Source organism: Clarias gariepinus, chromosome 22 (genome assembly GCF_024256425.1).
Source record: "Clarias gariepinus isolate MV-2021 ecotype Netherlands chromosome 22, CGAR_prim_01v2, whole genome shotgun sequence".
In the NCBI taxonomy this organism is placed as follows: Eukaryota; Metazoa; Chordata; class Actinopteri; order Siluriformes; family Clariidae; genus Clarias; species Clarias gariepinus.
The window spans coordinates 16,032,517-16,055,295 of NC_071121.1; the positions used below are offsets into that span (position 1 = coordinate 16,032,517).

The 22,779-nt window shown below is 36.7% G+C and overlaps 1 protein-coding gene across 2 annotated transcripts in view; it reads left to right on the forward strand.

Moving 5' to 3' along the window:
- Positions 1-617: 617 nt before the first annotated feature.
- si:dkey-178k16.1 (protein 4.1) overlaps positions 618-22,779 on the forward strand; it is a 70,788-nt gene continuing 48,626 nt past the window's right edge. For both annotated transcript variants that reach the window (XR_008356106.1, XM_053482469.1), the window contains exon 1: positions 618-808. The gene's annotated coding sequence lies outside the window, so the exon portion shown is untranslated. The remainder of the gene's footprint in view (positions 809-22,779) is intronic.

Here is a 22,779-nt window from a genome sequence, read left to right on the forward strand (position 1 = left end):
GTAGACCAAAAACTAAAGAAAATAAAAGGTTAATAAGCCATACAAGCGATAATTAGGTATGTACCCATTTTTTCTTTACAGCAATCAATTCCAGTAACATTCTCTCTTTATGATTTTTTTTTAAGTACTGCCTATTATAGGCATAGAGTATGGGTTTAATTTCAACTTTGTTGGTCACCTTATTATTTGGTGCATGCATAACTCTGCCATGCATAACAACCAAGACCATAACAATTTAAGATGTTTTCATTACTTCGTTTCAAAAATATTGGGAACAAAAGAAGAAAATGGAGACGAGTATATTAAAATTGAATACATTTGCTATTAACATTTACTATGAAATAGGAAAGACACGGTCCTGGGTAGCGTAATATGCGGTAATTTGCTACATAGTCTGGAAGAAAGGAGTATGTGTATACTGGTGACTCAAGATACTGGTATCGTATTATTGCGCTTACAGGGATCTAAGAATATACGGGACGCTGTTATCCTGTCTGTCTGATTGATGGACGAGCAAAAACTATAGCGCCATTCAAAGCTCCCTCTATAGGTGTTTCCGCTATTGGTGCGCGTTCCCGCCCCTTCAGCGCCGCTCCTCATCCATCTCACCGGCTATTCTTCCGTTTTTCGCCCTCTCTCTTTCTCTTTCTCCCCTATTCTCTCTCTCTCTCTGTCTCTCCCTCGTTTGGACCGCTTTGTCTTTCCAAAGCGAATAGAAGGACAGTGTGTGTCTGAGCACATTTACTGTCCCGAAACCTCCATGCTCGATTTCTGGACGAAAATCCGACCGTTATTCCTGGAAATAAAGGTAGATCTTTTGTTTATTTTTTTCCGCGCGCTGCTGTGAATCGTGTATTTATTATATATCAGTGTTGGTTAATATAGTGTCACACCGGAAGGTGACAAATCAGTGTAATGTCTTTAGATTTTAGATTTCTGCATGTGCGCTAAGGTTTTATTCTAAGAGTATATTCCGACGATGATATTTTCGGCACCAGGCCGGTGCGGCACAGCACAGATTTGACTGGGATTTACTGCTGTTACTGGTCTTTATCTGACTACTGTCAGAATCCCTAATACTATATTTAACCTAAGAAATAAATCGAAACTAGCAGAGTACCATTTGATTCCTCATTTCGGACAATAATCTAACAAATCAGAAGCAACCCCCAACACACACATGCACGCACACACATACTGGACAGATCCCTTCTACATTCAAAGACAGCCTTCCTCCCCTGTATAACACAGATGATGCCTCATGCCTGTCTATTCTCCTTATGCACATCTTTGGCGAGCTAAAACGTCTGTCCGGACTGATCAACCTTAATTTAGAAATAAGTGACCATAAATTTAGACGTGCAAGCCTGCTGTTTTACGTCTGATCGGTTGTAACGCAGTAATTATAAGTTGTCGTAGGCTTGCTGCTTTAATGAAAGAGAGGGCGTGGCAGTGAAGGCAGTCGCGCGCGCCGAGGGAAGCCAAATAATAGGTGATGTAGAAGCTTTAGGAAATAACACAAGCGTGAACAGTCTACGTGTTACTGACAAATCACCACACAGGACATACTAGTGATTTAACAAACCAATTAGAAAGGTCGGCTATTAAACTAACATACAGGCTAGAAGCAGGCAATTTACATTAATAATATGCAATGAACAATCTGGCACTGTAACTAAATTAATAAGAACTACACCTAGGGATTTTGTTTATTGCTTTTGTCTAATTTACTTATGCAATTTAAGTTTTTCTAATATTTTAAAGATTGCCCTAGCAGTCCAGGCGTTTAGAATAAAAATTAGACTCGTGGAGACAGTTGAGGACATGCGCAGGGGTTTTGGCACATGGAAAGCAATTTTTTTGGCATAGCTTTAGACAGAGCAATTAGAGTGAATTGGCCGTCATACTACATCCACATAAGTGACCTAATAGAACAAATGTTGCAGAAGTCACAGAATCGGAAATAAATACTGAAATTTTATTATGTTTAAATTTATAGAAACAAAAATACACATTAAACTGGGTGAAAAACTATATTTTTACTTAAGTTTGATTATAATGAATGATTAAAGATGCAAATAAATTTCAAGCTAACATGGGTGTTGCTTTTCATCACAAGTTTAAATCCAAGCAACGCTAAGGGCTTCTGTGGCCAGGAGTCAACGGAGCAAACTTTGCTGTGCCCTCTGGGTAATATGTCATTATTCTGTCTGTCCTGTCAATCACAGTGACACTAGACAATCATTGGCATCTGTGATGCCACGTACACCAAAGAGCTTCAGGTTCAGTTCTAGAAAATACAGTTGTCTGACTTCATGGGTCTCAGAGGAAGCATTTGTTAAGCATCACCCTCCCTGCTTGGAATGGGCATATGGTTAGGGGGAAAAAATAAAGACAAAGTTACTGTCACTATAGGCAATTAAGTCAAACCTATTTAATGTTAAAGAAAATTTTATTTTCTATATTCTTGAATGGTTAATAGTTCCACCTTTGGAACAATTCTTCTTAATACGTAAGTCTGATCCTATTTCCTCAGAAGAACGAACTAAAGATGCCATGAATGTACAAGAGTTTTTTTCACTAGTGTAGGACAACAGGACAACATAATGCTTGACATTATTGATTATGGGAGTAGACCAATTAGACACACGGGAAAGGATAAAGGGGGTCTGGGATTTTCAGCAGCATGTGTTCTATCACTCAGACCTTAATGATTATCAAATAATTTTTCTTTTACTGGGGAATGTGTGTTTATTATAATAATAACATACAGTATGGTAGGCCATTCTACAGTGGTATTGCTTCTATGGTAAAAGATCATTCACAGGGACTTGTATGGTTGACACTTTACCATAATTTACATCTAAGAGTGAACAGGCTAAAACAAATGTCTTTATATTTAACAAATAAGGAAGCAATTTTTTATTGTTAGCATGTTTGTACATTTCCTGACATGTGAGTTAGTTCCTGTTATTACTTGTATTATAGCACCTACAGTACATATAGTCGTTACCTTACTTGCCTCTTTTTTGTGCTCTCTCTCTCTCTCTCTATCTCTCCCCCTCTCTCTTTAGTTTATAAAACAAAACATGCTGCTTGTCATGTTACTGAGAAACAGAAAAGTGCAAACTACTCTGTCCTAAAGTCTAGTTTAGTAAGAAGGTTTCATGCTATTAAATATATTCAGTTTAATTTACTGTCTGCTCTTTGGTAATTAATTAAAAAATAATTATGTGTAAATTGCTGTGGCGTGACAAAAGTAATATTTCCTTTATACAATCTTTAAAACTCCTTAAATCCCCTCAATTAAAATATTTTCCATAAATAAAACGACATATGGCTGGTATTGTTTATTTATTATCTAAATTAATAATTGATTATTGTTGAAAACCCTTTCACGGGTCCTAAATAAAGAAATTATGTAAAAAAAAAATTGTAGCAGAGGTGGATGCATATTCAGGGATGTTACTTATAAAACATAAACCAGAATGTGGTATATCTACAGTATTGGCTGGGTCTAACAACCTAAACTGAATAGGACACTCAGTGAGGCACAACAAGTCACAGGTGGAGTTCATTAGGGTCATGTGATGTGCAGGGTCTGTTAAACAGCAGGTTGCTGTGATGACTAACACTGGGTTTTATCTGGTACAATATGTTTATTTGTGTAATCATATTTAAAAATGTATACCATTAATAAGATTTTATTTAAAAGATTATATAATTTATAAGCTCTAAAGTTATATATTATGGTATCCATACTGTATCCTAGCACTGCAATATGTTAGACATCCCACAAAGTAGATAACTGACAGGAGTGAGAAATGTTATTATTAAAAGGGTAAAATAAAATGCACACAAAATATAATTTTAGTTTATTATGAAACTGTGGCAGGACAAATTCGACTATGGCAGGGTGTTACAGTCTAAGTGAATAAGAAACACTGGGAACTGCAATGTTGACGTCTTTCCAGCACAATCATGACACAATAGTTTTGATTGATTTTCAGGCAGTTCTTCTGTTGTCTGTTCCTTTAATTTTTCTCTTTATTTGTATGATCCTCTAAAGAATTAACAAGCAAGGTCTGAGGTTGGGAGGTTGTGCTTCACTCAGAGTACATCTGCTCTACTCAGTGTGCCTACTAATGCCTCAAGGTCTGACACAAAGAGAAAACAATTCCTCTTAATTTCTTGCTCTTTCATTGGTGACTGAACATCATACGCTTCTGATTCTTAATGATGGTCTGAATTCGGTGTGTGCTGATCCTTATGAGATGTGCAGCTTTATATATGCGCTTTGCTCTGTAGATGGATTGTAATCTCTTTCACATGATGGCTTTCACAGTGGTTGGTGATGGAGTTGTTACCAGTTTGTTACCAGCATTCAATTGGTAGTTTAGTTTTGACAACATAATTTCACATCAGTGCAGTGAGTCAGTGAAATTTCCATTTTTTGGGGGCAAAGAAAACTCTTTTAAGACTATGCTTAAAAAAAAGGTAAGGTAAAAACTAACTTCTTAGGTAATAAAACTTTAAGGATTTGACAGACACTAGGCTGGTTAATTTCTGAGTAGACTTGAATATCCCTGGTGTAATGTCCATCTTTCTTTTAAAAGTGAGCACTCAACTCTGAGCTAAAGTGTTAAAGCTGTATATCCATAACTATGTGGTTTAGAGGTTAGTGATAATAGATTGGTGGTATCAACTACATTATAATGATTTACTTTTAAGTGCCCTATTTAATGATCGATCATTAAATTATTATATAATGTTAATAAAAGGTTTATTTTACAAACTAATACCTAGATGTTTTGTTCTCTTGTACAATTCCAACCACATTTACCTTAATTCCCTTTGAAAGCAAATGTGTGGACTCATATACTGTAGTATTTACTGGAGCTTATAGGGTGTATGGAGCAAAAGAGATTGAACTTTCTCCATGTATTGAAGGGGCACCTTTTTACTCAGACTTCAGATATATGCCAACATGTAATTGCATTCCCAATAATTATATACCACTGCTGCCCTTCTTCCATGCTGCTTAGAAAAGAGCATTGATCCACTCCTGTTTCAGTTAGGAAGGGAAATGGAATGGATGTGCCAGTTGAATTGATTTGCAGCAGATTTATTCGAGTCACATGTAATGTCGTGGTGCTCAGATTCCATTTCTCATGGGATTGTAAAGTTAATAACAAATTTAAAATAAAAAAATATTGTAAACATAAAATTGTCTAGTACATAAAAAAGCAATATCTCTATAAATAGTAGTAGTCAGATAAAAACCCTATAAATTCCTTTCCTGAGTTCCTTTTAATTTAATGTTATTTTTTACTTTTTTATTTATCTATAGCCGTTTAACTACTGGACATTGTCACAAAGCAGGGTTACATAAATTCAGGTTATACCATAGATAAATTAGACTATGAAGATAAAGTGGTGAGTACCAAGAAAAATATAATTCCAGCTTGCCAGCTTTCCATACATACATTTAAAGTAACTCATTTATAGCTGCCACTAATAATACATTTTTTATCAACTAAATTATAGATTTTTCTTTTTAATAAAAAATATTTATTTTACCAAAAAAAAAATAGACCAACAACAACCTCACACAGCCATGTGGGGCACATATACTGTATAGTGAGAGAATGTACAGTACTGTATATACAGTACATTTAAAACTTGGATTGCGATTACAATACATTCCGGAAGCGTGCTTCAACAGTATATCAAAGTACTCGTATATCAAAGGAAAGTTCCCCATAAGTAAAAATGGAAACTCTGATGATTCGTTTACCAGCTCAAAAAATGCATATAAAAAAACAACAACAAAATATTAAGTTAGAATTAAACACAAGTAAACTTGCAATTTACCTTTAAAAAGAATTGTGACTGGTGTGAGACGAGAGAAGAAAGAAAAAGGGGCTACTGTGTAGGATGACTTTTACAACTTGATAAAGTTAAAATTTATGAAAAAAAAGTTTGTCTCTCAGGCCAAGTTACTCGCAATCCAAGAATTCCAATCCTAAAAAAAAGAAGTTAGTGATTTTGACCAATGGTTCATACTGTAAATCAGTGAGTAATATTGACTGTATTCCTCTCACAAAGGCTTGCATATTTATTACTTATTTTTACATGTAATTAATGCATCAACCAAGTTTAGCTTCAGACTAGCCGTTGACAACTGCTTTGGAGAATTTTCTGTTAAACACAGATGATAAAAGTAAAGTGACTCCCAACTACTGACACCCACCAACATTTAAACTAAACTCACTCTTACACATACATAGGCTGCTGTCTTGTATTTTTTTGAGGTCAGACTGAGAGAACCGGGGTGTTTTCTTAAGAGATGTCTGGCTGTGTGTGTGTGTGTGTGCATCCATGTGTGCATGCATGCTGTGGTGAGCTGTTTCACTTCGACACAGACTGCAGAGCACTATTTTATTAGGTGTTTCTTTTGAATTTTTGCGGGTGATGGAAAAACGCAATCCATGAAACTTGATGTAAAATAAATGTAATTGATTATGTTGACACGTATTTGCAAGCCTAAACTTATTCAAGTTATACTGTATGCATTTAAACCTGTTAATTAAAGTTACTTAATACATGGATTCTTACAAACTCAGGAATTTGCATTGAATACAATGTTTTTTCTCCAAACTAACTGAATGTTCATGATTATCACATTTTTGTTTAAAGGCAAAGAATTATTGCTGGATAAATAAGTTTTACCTACTTAATATACCACCCCCAGTGTTTTTTCTGAAAAGGCATTTCTATCTCTAAAATGACAACTTTCACCAATTTGTAGCTTCCTTGTCTGACCACCAATTAGATCATAATTTCCAGTTGTGTAATTGAGTTTCGGAATAATATGGTAAACATATTTACAGTTACTGGAAATGAAGATTTTGTTAAAAGCAGCTGTAGTATTCTTGTAACTTTGTCATAGATCAAGCAAACACTACAATCACAGCACATCAGTTACCGGATCAACTTTTTTTGTACATAATGTTTCTGCCAGATCCATTTTGATTGTTTTAAGCACATATTAAGACATAATGTCAAAAATATATTCATTCAATTATATATCATTCTTTGTTAAATGTTAAATTTGTTAAATGCTTTTTGCTTTCTTTGTAACAATGTAGATTTTAATCTAAATTTAAATTGAATATTTTAATATATATATACAGTATATATATATATATATATATATATATATATATATATTAATTGTAGGGCCACAGGGCAACTTACTCACAAAGCAGGGTACAGGGTTTAAGGCTTAAGAGCGCCTAAAGATGGCTCACGAGATTTGAATGGATAATTACTCTCATGTGGGCCAAAGAAATGAAAGGTTCTCTGCCTAAAAGTTTTGTGGTTATGCAATGACAGTTCATCCTTAGTTACTATGGCAACAGTATCCCACAAAGAGGATCTTACTGTTTAACTTACTATTATCCCATCAGCCGAGTATCTCATATGTGTGCATGTCTGTGTGTGGTTGCTGTCATTTTCTGCTGTTCAGATGTCATATTGAAAGTCTGTCATTGTAAGAGACCTGCAGCTTTTAGATGGCTGTGTGATAGCAACTGTCTGCAAAGACGATAGGAAGAAAACATTTTCTAGTTTTACGATTAAATAAAGAAAGTGCTATATTCACAGTACAACACTAATAGATGCTAACCATTAGGGACATTTGCAATTTTCAAAATGGGTAAATTATCAGGAATTCTTATCATATAATTACTGTTGTCTATGGAAATGCTTGCAGGACGAGTTGTTTCATTTAAGATGCCCTTGGATGTTGTCTGCCTAATGGATTTATCTCAGTGTCCTTCTAGCATATAGAGACAGGATCCCTGACCACAAATTGTTTATTTAATCTCCGAGGATACATTTAAACTAATCCTGGTAGGTGTTTTTTAAGCTTTAGATGGTGGTTGTTGACCTTTCAGCATGCTTGAACTGCTTCTCAAAATGTTTGCTGTGATATATAATGTGTTTATATGGATATAAGTATAACATGTTATGTCCTTTTGTTGTTGTTTTAACTTAAACGTAAATATCAGTTAACAATTCATAAGCAGGTTACACAGTGACTTAGTGGTTAACACCGTTGTCTTGCACCTTTAGGGTCTGGGTTTGATTCCCACCTGCAGAACACCAAAAACATGCATATTAGGCTAATTGCCATTTCCAAATTGCCCATAGTGTATGAATTAGTGTGTATGTGTGGCATCCTGTCCAGGGTATACCCCACCTCGTGCCCTAAGTCCCCTGGGATAGGCTCCAGGCTCCCAGCGATCTAAAGAGGTGTAGACGACGAGATGACGACGATTCTTAAGCATCAGATTATAGCTGGAGAAATTATGCACATTAAAATTAACTACCACATTACACAGAGAGTGTAAGTACACCCAAGATGCATTTAAAATTTGTTTTGTTTTAAAGATGATGTAATTAAAACTGCCAGCAAGAATAAAACAGCACAATAAATGATGTTTTGATGCAGCAAGCTTCTTATTTATAAAACAACTAATAAGGAGGAACAGAAGTTGTTCAAATTTAATGAGCTAATTTGCATATTAACACACGATTACAGCTATTAAATACTAATCTGGCCAACTGGAGACACATTTGACTAAATGCACTGGAAATCTTATAAGGATACAATTCAGATAGAAAATAGATGAAATAGCCAGGTGTAAATATGCCATGAAAAAAGGGCAAAAAAACGAAACAAACACAAAACGGGAGAAGAGAAACAGAACGTCTAGTTGAACCCTGGCGAGAATAGCTGCACAGCAACTATTTGCATTTTACAAAATAAAATGTAATGTCATTATACAAAGAAACTTTGGAAGTAATGGATCAGAAACCAATGAGATAGCATCACTGTCAAATTCTTCAAAAGTATAATTTGCTAAGTTTTGGTCTTTTTTTTTTTTTTTCATTCATACAAACTATATTTAAGTGTATGAATGGCTTTGCCCCTAATGTTATCTGTCAGCTGATACAAAAATGTTATAATGATGGGGTGAAGACCAGAGGTGCAGTAAGCGGAAATTACCGAAGATACACTGTGGGTCAGTCATCTTTTTCAGTAAAAGGTTCACAATTATGCAACACGATACCTGTGTTCTTTAAGCAGCTTGGGTTGGATCGCTGGATTCACACTGGTAAAGTTTGTGCTTTCTCGCTGTGTGCAGGGTGTCATACACATTGTGTACGTGATTTGGTATGGAGTCGTATACTGTATATCCATGTTTGTGTCAATGTTTATTTTGTTTTTGTTGTTTGTTTTTACAGGGATGGTGCACAGGCATTGTTGTATATGGACAGCTGATGCTGTGTGCCTAGAGCTTCTGGCCAGTAGTTGGTCTGAAGCCCCTGTCCCAGATAATATTGACATGTTCTTTTTATCTTTATTAATTTCTCTGATGTTTGTTTTGTTTTAATGTAAAAGCCTAACCAGGGACGGGGGCTCCAAATTAGTCTTGTGATGTATGCCACATGTACGCGGCATCGGCTGCCTAAGTGCAACAATGCTTAGTGTGCAGTCCCTGATTAAATCAACAAATTATTGATAAATGAATAAATGAATAAATAAATAAATAAACAAGCAGGTTAGGGTTACAGTAGGTGGTATTCTGGGTTTACACCCATGCATATACATCTGAAACTTATAGATAGATGGAGGCTTTATCTCACCAAATCAAACAATGTTTACCATGTAAAAAAATTGTGGTGTTATTATACACCTGGGAGTAAAAAGCATGTATGGCCATAGAGGTATGGATACAAATATCCACTTGGGCTATTCTACTCCAGGTGCAAACAGCATCTGTTGTTTATGATCACCTGGGTGAAATAGCATCTGGCATAAAAAAAAATCTAGTTTAACAGCAGTAATAAGTAGTACACAAAGCTACTGGAGTAATCTGACTGTTTAACCAAAGTTATCCTTGTCTAAAACTGATCCATTAGGATATTTTAATGGCTATGTTATTTACTTTAAAGTTTACTTGACTAACATTTAAGGGGACAATTTAAATCAAATCATAACAAATCTTAGGTTGATGATTTGATTCAACCATGGCGAGACAGGGAGGGGAGGCACATCCACAGTGATAAAAATAATCACACATTTCCTTGCTTTTTTCGGAGTTTTCAATTTAAATGCAAATGCATTTCAGTCTCATTAGAAATAATAAGAAATTTTAAGGATTTCTTGCAGTGCTTAGGATCAGAAAAGTTGTATTGTAAATATGAATTAAGATGTAGGATGTAATAGATGGTGGTTCATATGGTAGGTTTTTCTGACATTACTGTATTGTGCTAAACACCAGGGTGTGTGATGCTTCACAAAGATAGTTATGGTTATAAATGAATTTAATATGTAGGGCTCCTTGAATGAGCAGGAAGCCATATTATTAATGTTTGCCTAAGGAATAGTGTAGGGTGCTTGTCTACTGATTTTTTTCCCTCAAAAATCCAATTAAGAGGTTTGCAAGAGAAGGTCCCACTCTTCTAGTGCCAGGGGCTGATTAGACGGAGTGGGATGAGGTCATTGCCTCCTTTTCATTTAGCAAGTGTTTGAATATTGATGTGCTTAGGTCTGCAAAATAAAATGGGTTGAGCCATTATTGCAAACTGCAATGACTACCATATTTTGCTTTTGGATATTATGTACACAATACTTTAGTCGTATTAGTTTTGTATCCATATTTCAAGCAAATGTTTAAAAAGATGATGCAGGACATTTAAGATAGAGTTTTTAGTCAAAAACACTGTCACAGTGGCTTTCTAAAAATGTGCATTCTTCTTTCTCACATAAGATTTTCTGTAAGAGAAAGTTGTGGGTGTCTTGTCTTGTTGGGCTCATGTTGCTCATGAGCCACCCTGTAGCTTCTTTGCTCTGCGGCCATGACTTTGCTCCATGAATGATGGATTCCTTTAACAGATTGCACCACAGATGAGTGATTGCACTCAGAGTGACAATGAGCCACTTGCAAATATGGCTCCCTTTTTCTCCCACCAGCAATGCTGCAGGGGGAGTGTACAGAGGAAGATGGCATGGCGTGGTAGTAATTTTTAGAGAAATAATTCCCTTAATTTTTCTGGCTCTTGAGGCTTATGTTTAGGCAGGTCAGCATCCTCAACTGTGTCACTGTTTAAAGGACACTGATAAAGAAAATGTGTTATGGTTTTGTTTTGTATTTTTTGATTGTAATACTGAAAATGTTTTTACACTCACTGGCCACTTCATTTGAACCGCTTGTTAACGCAAAATTCAGGCAATCACATGGCACCAACTCAGTGCATTTGGGCATAAAGACATTGAAGTTTAAACCCAGGATTAGATTGGGGAAAAAAAGGTGAATTAAAGTGACTTTGAACATGGCATGGTTGTTAGAGCCAGACGGACTGGTCTAAGTATTTCTGAAAGTGCTTGTCCACGCACAACCATCTCTAGGGTTTACCGACAATGGTCTGAAAAAGAGGAAATATCCAGTGAGCCGGAGTTGTCTGGGTGAAAATGCCTTATTGATGCCAGAGGTCAGAGGAGAGTGGTCATACTGGTTTAAGCTGATAGAAAGGCAACAGTAACTCAAATAACAGCTTGTTACTAGCGAGATATGGTGAAGAGCATCTCTGAACACCCAGCACATCAAACCTTGAAGCATATGGGCGATAGCAGCATATGACCACACCGAATGCCACTGTTGTCAGTTAAGAAAAGGAAACCTGATGCTACAATTTGCATGGGCTTACCAAAATTGTCTGCTAGAAGATTGGTAAAATGTTTCCTGGTCTTGATTTCTGTGGCGTCATTTGGATGGTAGGCAGAGAATTTGGTTTAAACAACATGAACGCATGCCTCCATCCTGCCTAGAAACAAAAGTTCAGGATGCTGGTGGTGTAGTGGTATGGGAGATATTTTCCTGGCAATATTTTGGCATCATAGTATTAAATGAGCATTTTTAAATGCCACAGTCTACCTGGGGTTTGTTGCTGACCTGGTCAATCCCTTCATGTCCAGCAAGATAACATGCCATTTCACAAAGCTAAAATGATCTCAAACTGTTTTTTTGAACATAACAATGAGACAATGAAGCAACTGTGTGATGATGTCATGTCAGGATGAACCAAAATTCATAAGGAATATTTTCAGCACGTTGTTGAATCTATGCCATTAAGCATTTAGTTCAAAAGTACAAAACTGGGTCCAGACATAAATAACGAAGTGAGTTTGTTCAAGCGTTTGTGAATGTCCCTTTAAAAAATCTGCTTTATAAAAGCAGACAATGACAAAGACTAAAGCTAAATAATTAGCTGTTTTAATTAATTAAATATCTAACTAATAAATAAATTATTTTATTTTTATTATTTTACATAAAATGTTATGTCCATGGCTTAGTCGATCATGTTGGTGTAAAGACACAAGTTTACACACTGTAATAAGTTTGGTGAACAGTACACCGACCTCTGTGGCTAAATTTTAGCCAGATAACAATCACCATTGTTAGGTTAAAAGTCTGAACAGACAAACATAAAAAATAAGTCTGATTGCAAAACGGTGTTCCTACCTGTAACAAATTGAACCAATGTCCATTTCTAACAGAATGGTTAACAACACATAATGAAAGTGAAAACACTCTTACTTGTGCACACACACCTATTGCTTTGGTAATACATCATACCCATCATGTTGGTTTCATCAGTCTATGTGGATATGGCATCATTTCTTGAGCAATACCACTTTTCTGGCTCAAGCGTGACAGAGTAAAATAGGCTGCTCTCTTTGGTCTGTCACAGCCAATGAAATTTATGCCCATATGGACTGATGAAGTGCCAGAATCTTACTGTGTCCTCCATGCACAGTATGGCAAAGATACCAAAGGGGTGCCTGAAGTTCTGTTTTACAGTGTATGTACTTCATTATTCTCTGGGCATTATTCCCATTATACGCAGGAACCCTAAAGATTGTGTTCTATGTTCTCAGTTTAGAAACAATAAATACAATATTTTCCAAGATACATACACCCACAGAAACATGAGTAAATTGATTATTTGTCATCTCATTTGTCATCATCAGGATTATCCACAATCACACTGACAGCAACAGAATAGAAAAAGGCTAGGACCCATTAGATCTTAGCTAGGCAATCATATCTTTACATACAGCACTTACAAAGGTACTTCAATCTTGCTATTGACAATTTAATGACCTGTCTATTAAGACAAATGCACTTTTAATTTTGTGCTCTACAGGCCATTGACCTGACTGCAGGAATGTTAACTTGCAACCTTAAACGTAGATATAAATGGATGAGACCATACAAAGGGCAAAGCGTCCAGATGGATGTCACAGTGTTAGATAAACCATATTCTGCCATATTCTTTCCTATCATTTAAATATTCTTATATAATAGTTAGTTCTGACTGAGAATTATATAAAAAAAAACACACACAAAAAAAGAGCAGCATTACAGGACACTACCATTCCATTACACTACTGTAACTGTCAGCCGCCAGCATGGGTGAAAGTAGGTCACAGTAGTGGAAAGAGGGAAGGACAGCATATCTGATAATGGAGAATAAACATCCGATAATGTTGTCATCCTAAACAACACTTTGTCTCCTTAGTAATTGCTTGCGTCAAATTGCCGCTGAACAATCTGTGTTGTTCTGTTCACACCTAACACAAGCTACAGTACAAAGCTAATTGGCTTTTAATCCCAAATCCCGTTCTAACCCCTGATCAACAGCACTACTTGGTGTGTGGATCAAGGGATTGCACATCCTAGCGCACTAGTTTTCCATTTGATGCTATTTGTGATTCATCCCTGGAACTCTGGAAGCTACTGTGGCTGATATTTTAAAGTGGAATAAATAGAAATATAAAGTAAATCTCATCCCATGTCTCAGGACTGTTCACACATTCATGATTTAGTAAAATCAATATTTAAATAAACAAACAAATCTGTTGAAAACAAATGTTATATAAAAGCAATATCACACTCAAGTTTGTGCTGTTGTGCATGGCTGTGATACCACCTAGTCACGAGGGCACTGCCATCCGTCATGTTTAATACTGCTTAATTGTAAGTTGGTAATTGGGCATTGTTCAGAATCTTGAAACAATATAATTAAAAGCCTTAAACCAGTGCAGGAAAAATACACATAATTTTTTTTTTCTTTTTGACGAGATTTTACTTATATTTAAGTTAAGTTAAGTTAAGTTAAGTTTAAGTTAAGTTAAGCCTTTATTCGTCACACATACATTACTGCACAGTGAAATTCTTTATTCTTCACATATCCCAGCTTCTTGTTAGTAGGCAGGGGTCAGAGCGCAGGGTCAGCCATTTTTACGGCGCCCCTGGAGCAGACAGGGTTAAGGGCCTTGCTCAAGGGCCCAACAGCGGCAACCTGTATTAATATCTTAATGCATTTTAACAGACAACTTGGAAGTGTCAGGCTAAAGCACAGGGCCTGGTGGGTATAACAGAAAGAGGATATTTCAATCAAAATAGACCTGTGGGATGCATGCACATATATTCAGACATATCATTCACACATAGGGAAAATTTAGACTAGCCAATCTACCAACCAACAGGGTTCTAATATGTGGTATGAAAACAGGGACTATGGAGGAAAGACATGCATACACAGAGAGAACCTGCACAGAAGCTCAGTATGGACTGCACTAAGAGTGAACTAAAGACCCAAATTTTCTCTGGATGTTTAAATATTTTTTTTTACCCACGAATATTCATAGCCACATTATAATTAGGAGAAGAATGAAGGAAGGTTGTCATAACTGAGGTTATCTCCCTGTTATATAGATATAGATAACAATTGTCTATATATCTCCATTTCGAATGTATAGCATCAGGTATTTGAAATCATAACATTTATAAATGTTTTCATTTCCCATTTTCATACTGTTTACAAAAAGTCTACAGTAATGTTGTCAGAATCCTTTGAGATAGTGACACAGATTCCCCTGAGGGGAAATAGCAAGAGGGAACTTAATAATGCTGTGCTGAACAGTATTACAATTGTATTCTTTCTGGATTGAGATATAATATCTAATCACTAAATGTGAATAAATTTAATCTGTCAGATATTACATTTTAAATTAAACGGCACCTCAAGCTCTTGTTTCAATGGTGCTACACACAATTTTCTTATTGTAGATAAGAGCAACAAAAGCCTTTTTAAAAAAAAAAAAAAAGCCCCCGTCTTACCCTCTCTTACAAAAGTCAGATTCAGTCTGCATAGACCTGAACAAACATTTAGCTCCAGTGTGAGATACACTTCATTTTAAATGTTACATGTTACATTTTACATGAACAAATATACTGTAAGTTTTTGACATTTGGACTCTGAAAGTGTCTGTACACCACCGCAATTAAATATTAAATAAGGGCTTCCCTTAATAAATGAAACACCTTTATAGCCAACAACTGGCTGAAGTCTGGAACCCACGGACCTGAACAAATGCTGGGTTTTCCTGACCAATTACTTTTCAGGGTTTGTTCCATTATTTATGAGCCCACCAAATAGGTGTGTTTGTATGAGAATTGCTGTAATTCCTCAATGGTTAATGGAACTATTTTGTCGAACTCCTCGAACTAAAGCTGAAAGTCTCAACTTCACTTACATCTCAAGCGTTTTATTTCAAATGTGGTGTACAGAGGCCAAATACCAATGAAATTATTTGCTACACAATTTATGGACCTGACTGTCGATGTGTGATGATGTTAATTAAATATAAATATATACTTTAAACAGTGGTGTAATGGTACACAAAAAGTCATGAACACAATTTACCTCAGTTTTGAAGTCGATTACAGTAAAAAAAAAAAAACATGATTTTATCTTGACTTTAATTTGTAAACATATACATTTAGAAATAGGGGCAAATTAACCATGACTTCCTGAATACATAAGGAATGTACTGTACATGTATGTGCATATCTTTTTTATATACCGTAGGTGTCTTGGTGCAATAAATTGTTAAAAAGTAGAAACAGCATTATCTATAGCGAATAGTGCAAGCAATAGTTCTTTTAAATAAGTTGTATTTAAAGGTTATTTTAACATTATTTGCACCGTTTTATAAAGATGACTCAATTACTATTTTTGCTAACTCGGTGAACCCTTCTTTCTTAACAGAGTAAAATAACTGTTTGTTCATCATGAAATGCCAACACATCAGAGATGTCAGGGGTATTTCTTTTTTAAAAATCCAGTTGTGTCCAAGTTGTGTCAGCAAGAAATAAACAAGCACAGCATCAGAAATAAACAAAGTAAAACTCATTACCTTTGAATGAGCTAAAATGTATAAACAAGTATATTAGACTAATCTATATACAGGCATGTCAATGTTTTGCATCTAATACAATACATAGATTTTGCTTTTTTAAATTATTTGCTTCAAAAAAGCAAAAATTTTAAATCTTATTTAGCTGCCTAGCTAAATTTTCTAGTAGAATACAAACATGCACATGTGATTCCCGCCTTTATTTGCCAAACATGCCTAGGTAATTTTTCTTTACATGATATGTGCTGCTCAGCAGACATTTTTGGTTGTCAAAACTTGGCAATGGTAATTGGTTGTTGTTATGGCAACATTGTAAATGTTGAGACCATGTTTATGTTGTTTTTAAAAGTTCTAATTTCTTTGACGAAATGACATTGACAACATTGACTACATGATAATGGGATAATGAGTATACAATACTTATTATTCCATCATACAATACCTACAGTATAACACAATGCAAATATGACTTCAAAACAATATTAAACATTGGTCTCACACTCCATGGTGGGAGCGCATCATGGACTACTAGGAAGCATGCTGTTGATGCTGTGAAATATGGACTTTTTAAGGACCATGGATGTGGTTAGACATTGTGTGAATTATTTAAATAAATGTCAACATTTTTTTGTTTTTGAGGTTGCATTTTTTTAACATTGTGTCTGGGTCGTTCATTCAACATTATCTAAACATTATTTTATCAACTTTGAAAAATAATGTTGTCCCAACGCTTTCACAACTTTAAACATCACTACAACGTCATTACACCTAAATTACAACGGTGGTCGAATGTTAGAATTTCTGCTGAGTGTCATGCAGTGTTTCCTTATTTGAATATAAAATACAGTACTGTGCATTTGGGGGAAGTTTAGGTTGTAGAAGGCATTTATCTGGATAAACATCTGAGTAAAAAATTTGATGTGCATAGGCTAGACTGTATTTACTCAGATTACCAAACACAACAAATGGTATACCTTAATCAATACAGTATGAGTATGTGTGCTCTTACATTCCTATTATTAATAATGCATGTACGTTTATCACATTTTATCCCTATATATATACTCAAAAAGAAATGTCCTCGACTTTCAACTGTTTTTACTTTCAGTAAACTTAATGTGTAAATATTTGTATGAACACTAAAAGAGTCAACACCATAAGACATAAACTAAAAATGTTTCACAATGTGTCCCTGAATGGAGGGAGGCTTAAAATCAAAAGTACCAGTCAGTATCTATATAGTATCTATATCTATATCTATCTATCTATCTATCTATCTATCTATCTATATATCTATATATATATATATATATATATATACAATATACATTTACTGAAGCTCCTTATATAAGCTACCAGGATGTTCTGCATTAACGAAGCGGACACGTGATTGATTCATTAGATTAATGTATAAATTAACTGGTATGCATGTGTTCCTATTAAAATGGACACAGAGCAGGTACTGTATATGATCTTTACAGATATCTAATTATTTTTAGTCCAACCAAGTCTTCTTGGTTTTATTCAGTAACTGTAAGATCTGCTATTAGATTGCAATAACTGCAAGTAAAATGTATGCATTAGATTTAAAGTAATACATTTAACTTTAAGTCAAAAGTGACTCTAATGTTCAAACTCATAAGTTGTTCATAACCACCCAAATTATTGTTTACAAACAGGAATAGAAGGGAATTATTTAAAACTGTACAATACAGTGTCCTTTTAAAGTCTGATTTCTCTTAAGGTTTTTTTCCTTATGTAAGCTTATGCAGTTTTTTCTTGTCACTTTCCCCTGTGACTTGCTCTTTTTAGATCTAGAAAGCTGCTTTTTGACAAGTTCTATTGTTAATAGCACAGTAGAAATTAAATGGATCTGAAATTAAATAAATATGCTTTTGTATAGCTGATGTACATATAAATTATTGTGGCCTTTATAATAAAAAAAACATGCTTGACCTGGAGTAAGCAGCCTAGGTAGATGCCATTTTTGGAAAAGTCTTAAGACGAAGGTTGTTCCATTAAAATGACAGCTTTGGGACAGCTATCTCCTAAGGCTTCTCTCTCACACTCACTCATTGTCTATACAGTTTTATCCTGTATACAGAGTCATGAAGAGCCTGGAGCCTATCCCAGGAGGGCACGAGGCAGGGTACACCCTGGATGGGATGCCAATCCGTCACAGGGCACACACCAAACTACTAGGCCACCGTGCCCCTAAGGCTTCTGTGGTTGAATTTTAAGGCAGTGTCACACAACTTTTTGACTAATAGGAATTTCATAAACTGTTTAACAGGATTGAAATCCCTAGACAAGTAGTGGGTTGTAGAGAAGGTAATTGCAGTTTTGTGGCTCTGTCGTTACCATATGAAATTATCCATTAGGTATTTTCAAGAGATACAATTATTCAATGAGACTCAAAATTGCATTAACCCAACTTTGAATGAAAAGCATCAACGTTGTATGAAAAGCATTATTATTCTGTACATTTTTGGCTCTCACACACATGCTTCATACACAATTGTGTCTGCTCACTCATTTTTAATATTTCTGAATATATCGTCTTGCAGAATATCTGTCTTCAAACCTGGACATACACTCACCTTCCACTCATACAGGACAAGCACATAAATTTATGGTCAAAATGTGAAAAACTTTTAATCTTTGTAAATTTAATGGCATTGATTGATGGTCTCAGTAGCTAGTAGTTGATAGTGGTTTGAGTATCTGAGATACTGATAATCTCTTGGCAGTTTCACATAAAAAAAAATCCACAAAGCGTACACAGAATTGTGTCAAAAACAAACAAAAAACATTGAGTGAGTGATTGTTCTGTGGGTACAAACTAATAAGAGAGGTCAGAGGAAAATGACTAGATTGGTTCAAGCTGACAGAAAGGTTATATTAACTCATAATAAGACTCATTATGAAAATATAATCACCCTTTGGTGATTTAAAGGATCTGAGCATGCACTAAACTTTGTACCTTGAACTGGAAAAGCTACAATAGTGGAAGGACACATTGGATTCCACTCCTATCAGCCCAGAACAGTAAGTAATAGGTACAGTCTCAACAAAACTGAACAGTTACAAAATCCCGTTCTTTACCGACAGGAATGTAATCAAATAGTCTTCTGCTGTTGTAGTTCATCCAACTCAGAGTTTGGTGATTTAGATCTTTTTATATGCTTTTTTGATTTTTTCCAGCTTTTCTCCCTAATTTAGTCGTGTCCAATTCCTTCCCATCACTAGGGGGCTCTCACATTAAGACTACTACTACCACTTACTCGGGAGGGCCGAAGACTATCACGTTTTGACCACTGAGCTTGACGGGCATTGAGTCTTTTGGCGGTACGTAGGTACTCTAGGTTCCTATGATTGGTCCACACTATAATGGGGAGCTCGGCCCCTCCCGGCCAATGTCTCCACTTCTCCAGCACTAACTTGATGGCTAGGAGCACTCGGTCGCCTCCTTCATAGTTCCTCTCGGCCGGGGATAGACGGCAGAAGTAGAATGAGTAAGGGTGGAGCTTTTTGTCTCTTGGGGATCTTTGGGAGAGGATTCCCCCAACGCCATTGTTGGAGGTGTCCACTTCTACTAAAAACAGGCAAGATGGTTTGGGTATGGTAAAAATGGTGGCTGAGGTAAACCATCTCTTGAGGTCTGCGAAAGCCTTGTCTGTCTCCTCCTTTCAGTAGAACCGTGTCTTAGTAGAAGTCTTGGCCTTTTGGGGGAGGAACTCTCGAAGAAACCGTACCCCCGAATGAAGCGGCGATAGAAGTAAGCAAACCCCAAGAACTGTTGGAGGTCCCATCAAGAGGCTAAAGTAGGCCAGTTGGAGACGGCCTGAACCTTGGCTGGCTCCATTTCCAGTCTGGAGGGAGAGATAATGAAACCTCGGAACATGGTGGAAGTTGTATTGAACTCACACTTTTGGCTTTAATGAAGAGGTTTTTCTCTAAGAGCCTTTGCAAAACTTGTCGAACGTGGTGCTGGTGCTCCTCTAGACCTCCAGAAAAAATGTAAATGTAAAGGAATTCAAGAAGTCATGTCATTGGTGAGGGCCTGGAGTACGGCAGGGGTGTTGGTCAGCCTGAACGTAACCACCAAATATTCATAGAGCCCAGTAGGGGTGTTAAAGGCTGTTTTCCACTCATCGCCCTCCCGATGCGGACGAGATGATAAGCATTTCGTAGGTCGAGTTTTGCGAAGATGTCTGCTTCCTGGAGCAGACACCAAAGGCGGTGGCCATGAGTGAAAACTGGTAGCGATTCCTGACGGTTATCTCGTTAGGACCCATCATTTTTCTTGACCCTGCCTTAGTGGGTAAGGAGGATGGACGGATAATTCCGGTGGCAAGGGACTCGTGATGTATTTATTCATGGCCTCTCTTTCTTGGCGTACCAGAGAGTAAAGTCTGCCATTTGGAGGAGAGGTGCCCAGGAGGAGATCAGGTCTTATTAAAGGCCTGCCTGAGATTCTGGTATGCAGTGGGAACACTGGAGATGTCCGGTGTTACATCGGATGTGACTAGGATAGAAGATAGAGGAAGTGCTGAGTGAAGGCATGTCATGGAACATGAAGGACTCCAACATGTGATGACGTGCTTAATCCAGTCGATCTGGGGACCATGGAGGGCTGGCCAGGGAAGGCTGACCAAAGCGGCGTGTGATTTGTTGATGACAAAGAGGCATATCTTCTCAGAATGGTTTCCTGAGTCAAAAAGTGCCTGAATTGGGTGGGCCTGGCCGTCAATGATTGGGTTTACGGAAAGTAAACAAGAGCAAGAGGCGTCAGTGAGGGCGTAGAGCAAAAACGTTAAGCAGAGCCGTAGTCGAGCGAAGTTCGATCTATAACATGAAAAGCATGAAACGAAACACAAGAATATTAAGGTGAAGAAATGCGCAATAATCTGTCAACGAGATAGCACGCTGCACTAATTAATAAGCCGGAAGAAATCAGCGCGGGATGAGAAACCAGTGCGCAGGCAGGGTGGTCTGCGGGCGTGTGAGGAGACATGACAGTGTGGGAAAACATGACCACGTGGTGAGGACCATGACAGCGTAAGAAAGGAAATGTCACAGATGGAACAGCGTGAGTGAGCAGAGAGCGTGACATACTGTATAAATTAACAGATATGCATGTGTTCCTATTAAAGTGGACAGTGGACAACCACTCTTCTTGGTATCAAAATATATGAATATCTTCTGGGTATCAAAATATATGAATTGCCATCACACAGCATAAACTGATTAGCATTATGCTTATGTCATGTATAACTGGACCCTTTGGGCAAAGATGTTTTGCATAATGTGTCCTGGAATCTCACAGCTCCATGGTAGACATTGCTATCAATCTTGAACTTGGGTGACAGCCGTTGTGGGGTGTCTGTGCATGTTTGTCCTGTGACAGCATTGTTGTGTATTTTTCTCCATTGTCAAAAAAAGATGTGGAGTCTATGGTGCTTTGCAAAGGACTAGGGCTTTTTTAGGGTGAATTATCCCAGCTTGCATCCATTGTCCCCAGGCTAGGCTCTTAGTCCTCTGTAAATTCAACCAAGATAAAACAATATTTTAAGATGACTTCATTGCTTTATTTGGTAAGCTTACACCTTAAACACAATTGCATGCAGCATTATCCGATGGTCATGTGATAACAAAAACTGCAGACACATTGCTTTGATGTTTGCTAGTGCTGACTATATATTTATAGTGTAGTTATAGAAGGGGGGGAAAATAGTGGGAGTGTGCAGGTGCAGGTTTGGAGGCAGTGCACCGCTGGCATGCGGGCATAAGGATGCTGATTGATAGCAGCAGAGTGGCACTGACATAGCCAAAACTGTCCCTACGTGCCACGGGAGCACATGCAGTCACCTCGTGGCTGTCCTTAATGCAGAGATCAAGAGGCAGCATTTGTGACTTTGAAGTCCCTGGGGCACACAACATCACCCCACTCACATGTCACTTATCGCGGTATCTGCCACGCAACACTGCTCTATAGCTCTCCGGACCTAGAGCCAAACTTCTAGCCTCTTTTTTATAATGCGGAGGAAGCCCAAAATCTATTAAAGATGATTATTTACCAGCCGTGCCCTTTTCCGCGCACCTGCAGAAGGCGAGGCTGCCTACCTAGAGAGCCTAAGAAGTGAACTAGGAGTGATATTCTGTTATCATTGGTGCACTCTGTGGCAACGTGTGACATGTCCTAGGTTTAAAAGTCAGTTGCAGTGTAAATATGGACATTAAGCTGCCTTCAAATGCATTTAAAATCTATATATTTATAATACTATACTAAGTACTAATATTAATACTATATATACATGAATTTTTTCTTTTCCTGAAGCGTGTATACTTTCTTTTGGCTTAATATATATAAATATATATATATATATATATATATATATATAAGCCAAAATATATTTGTATGTACTATATTTTCTGTG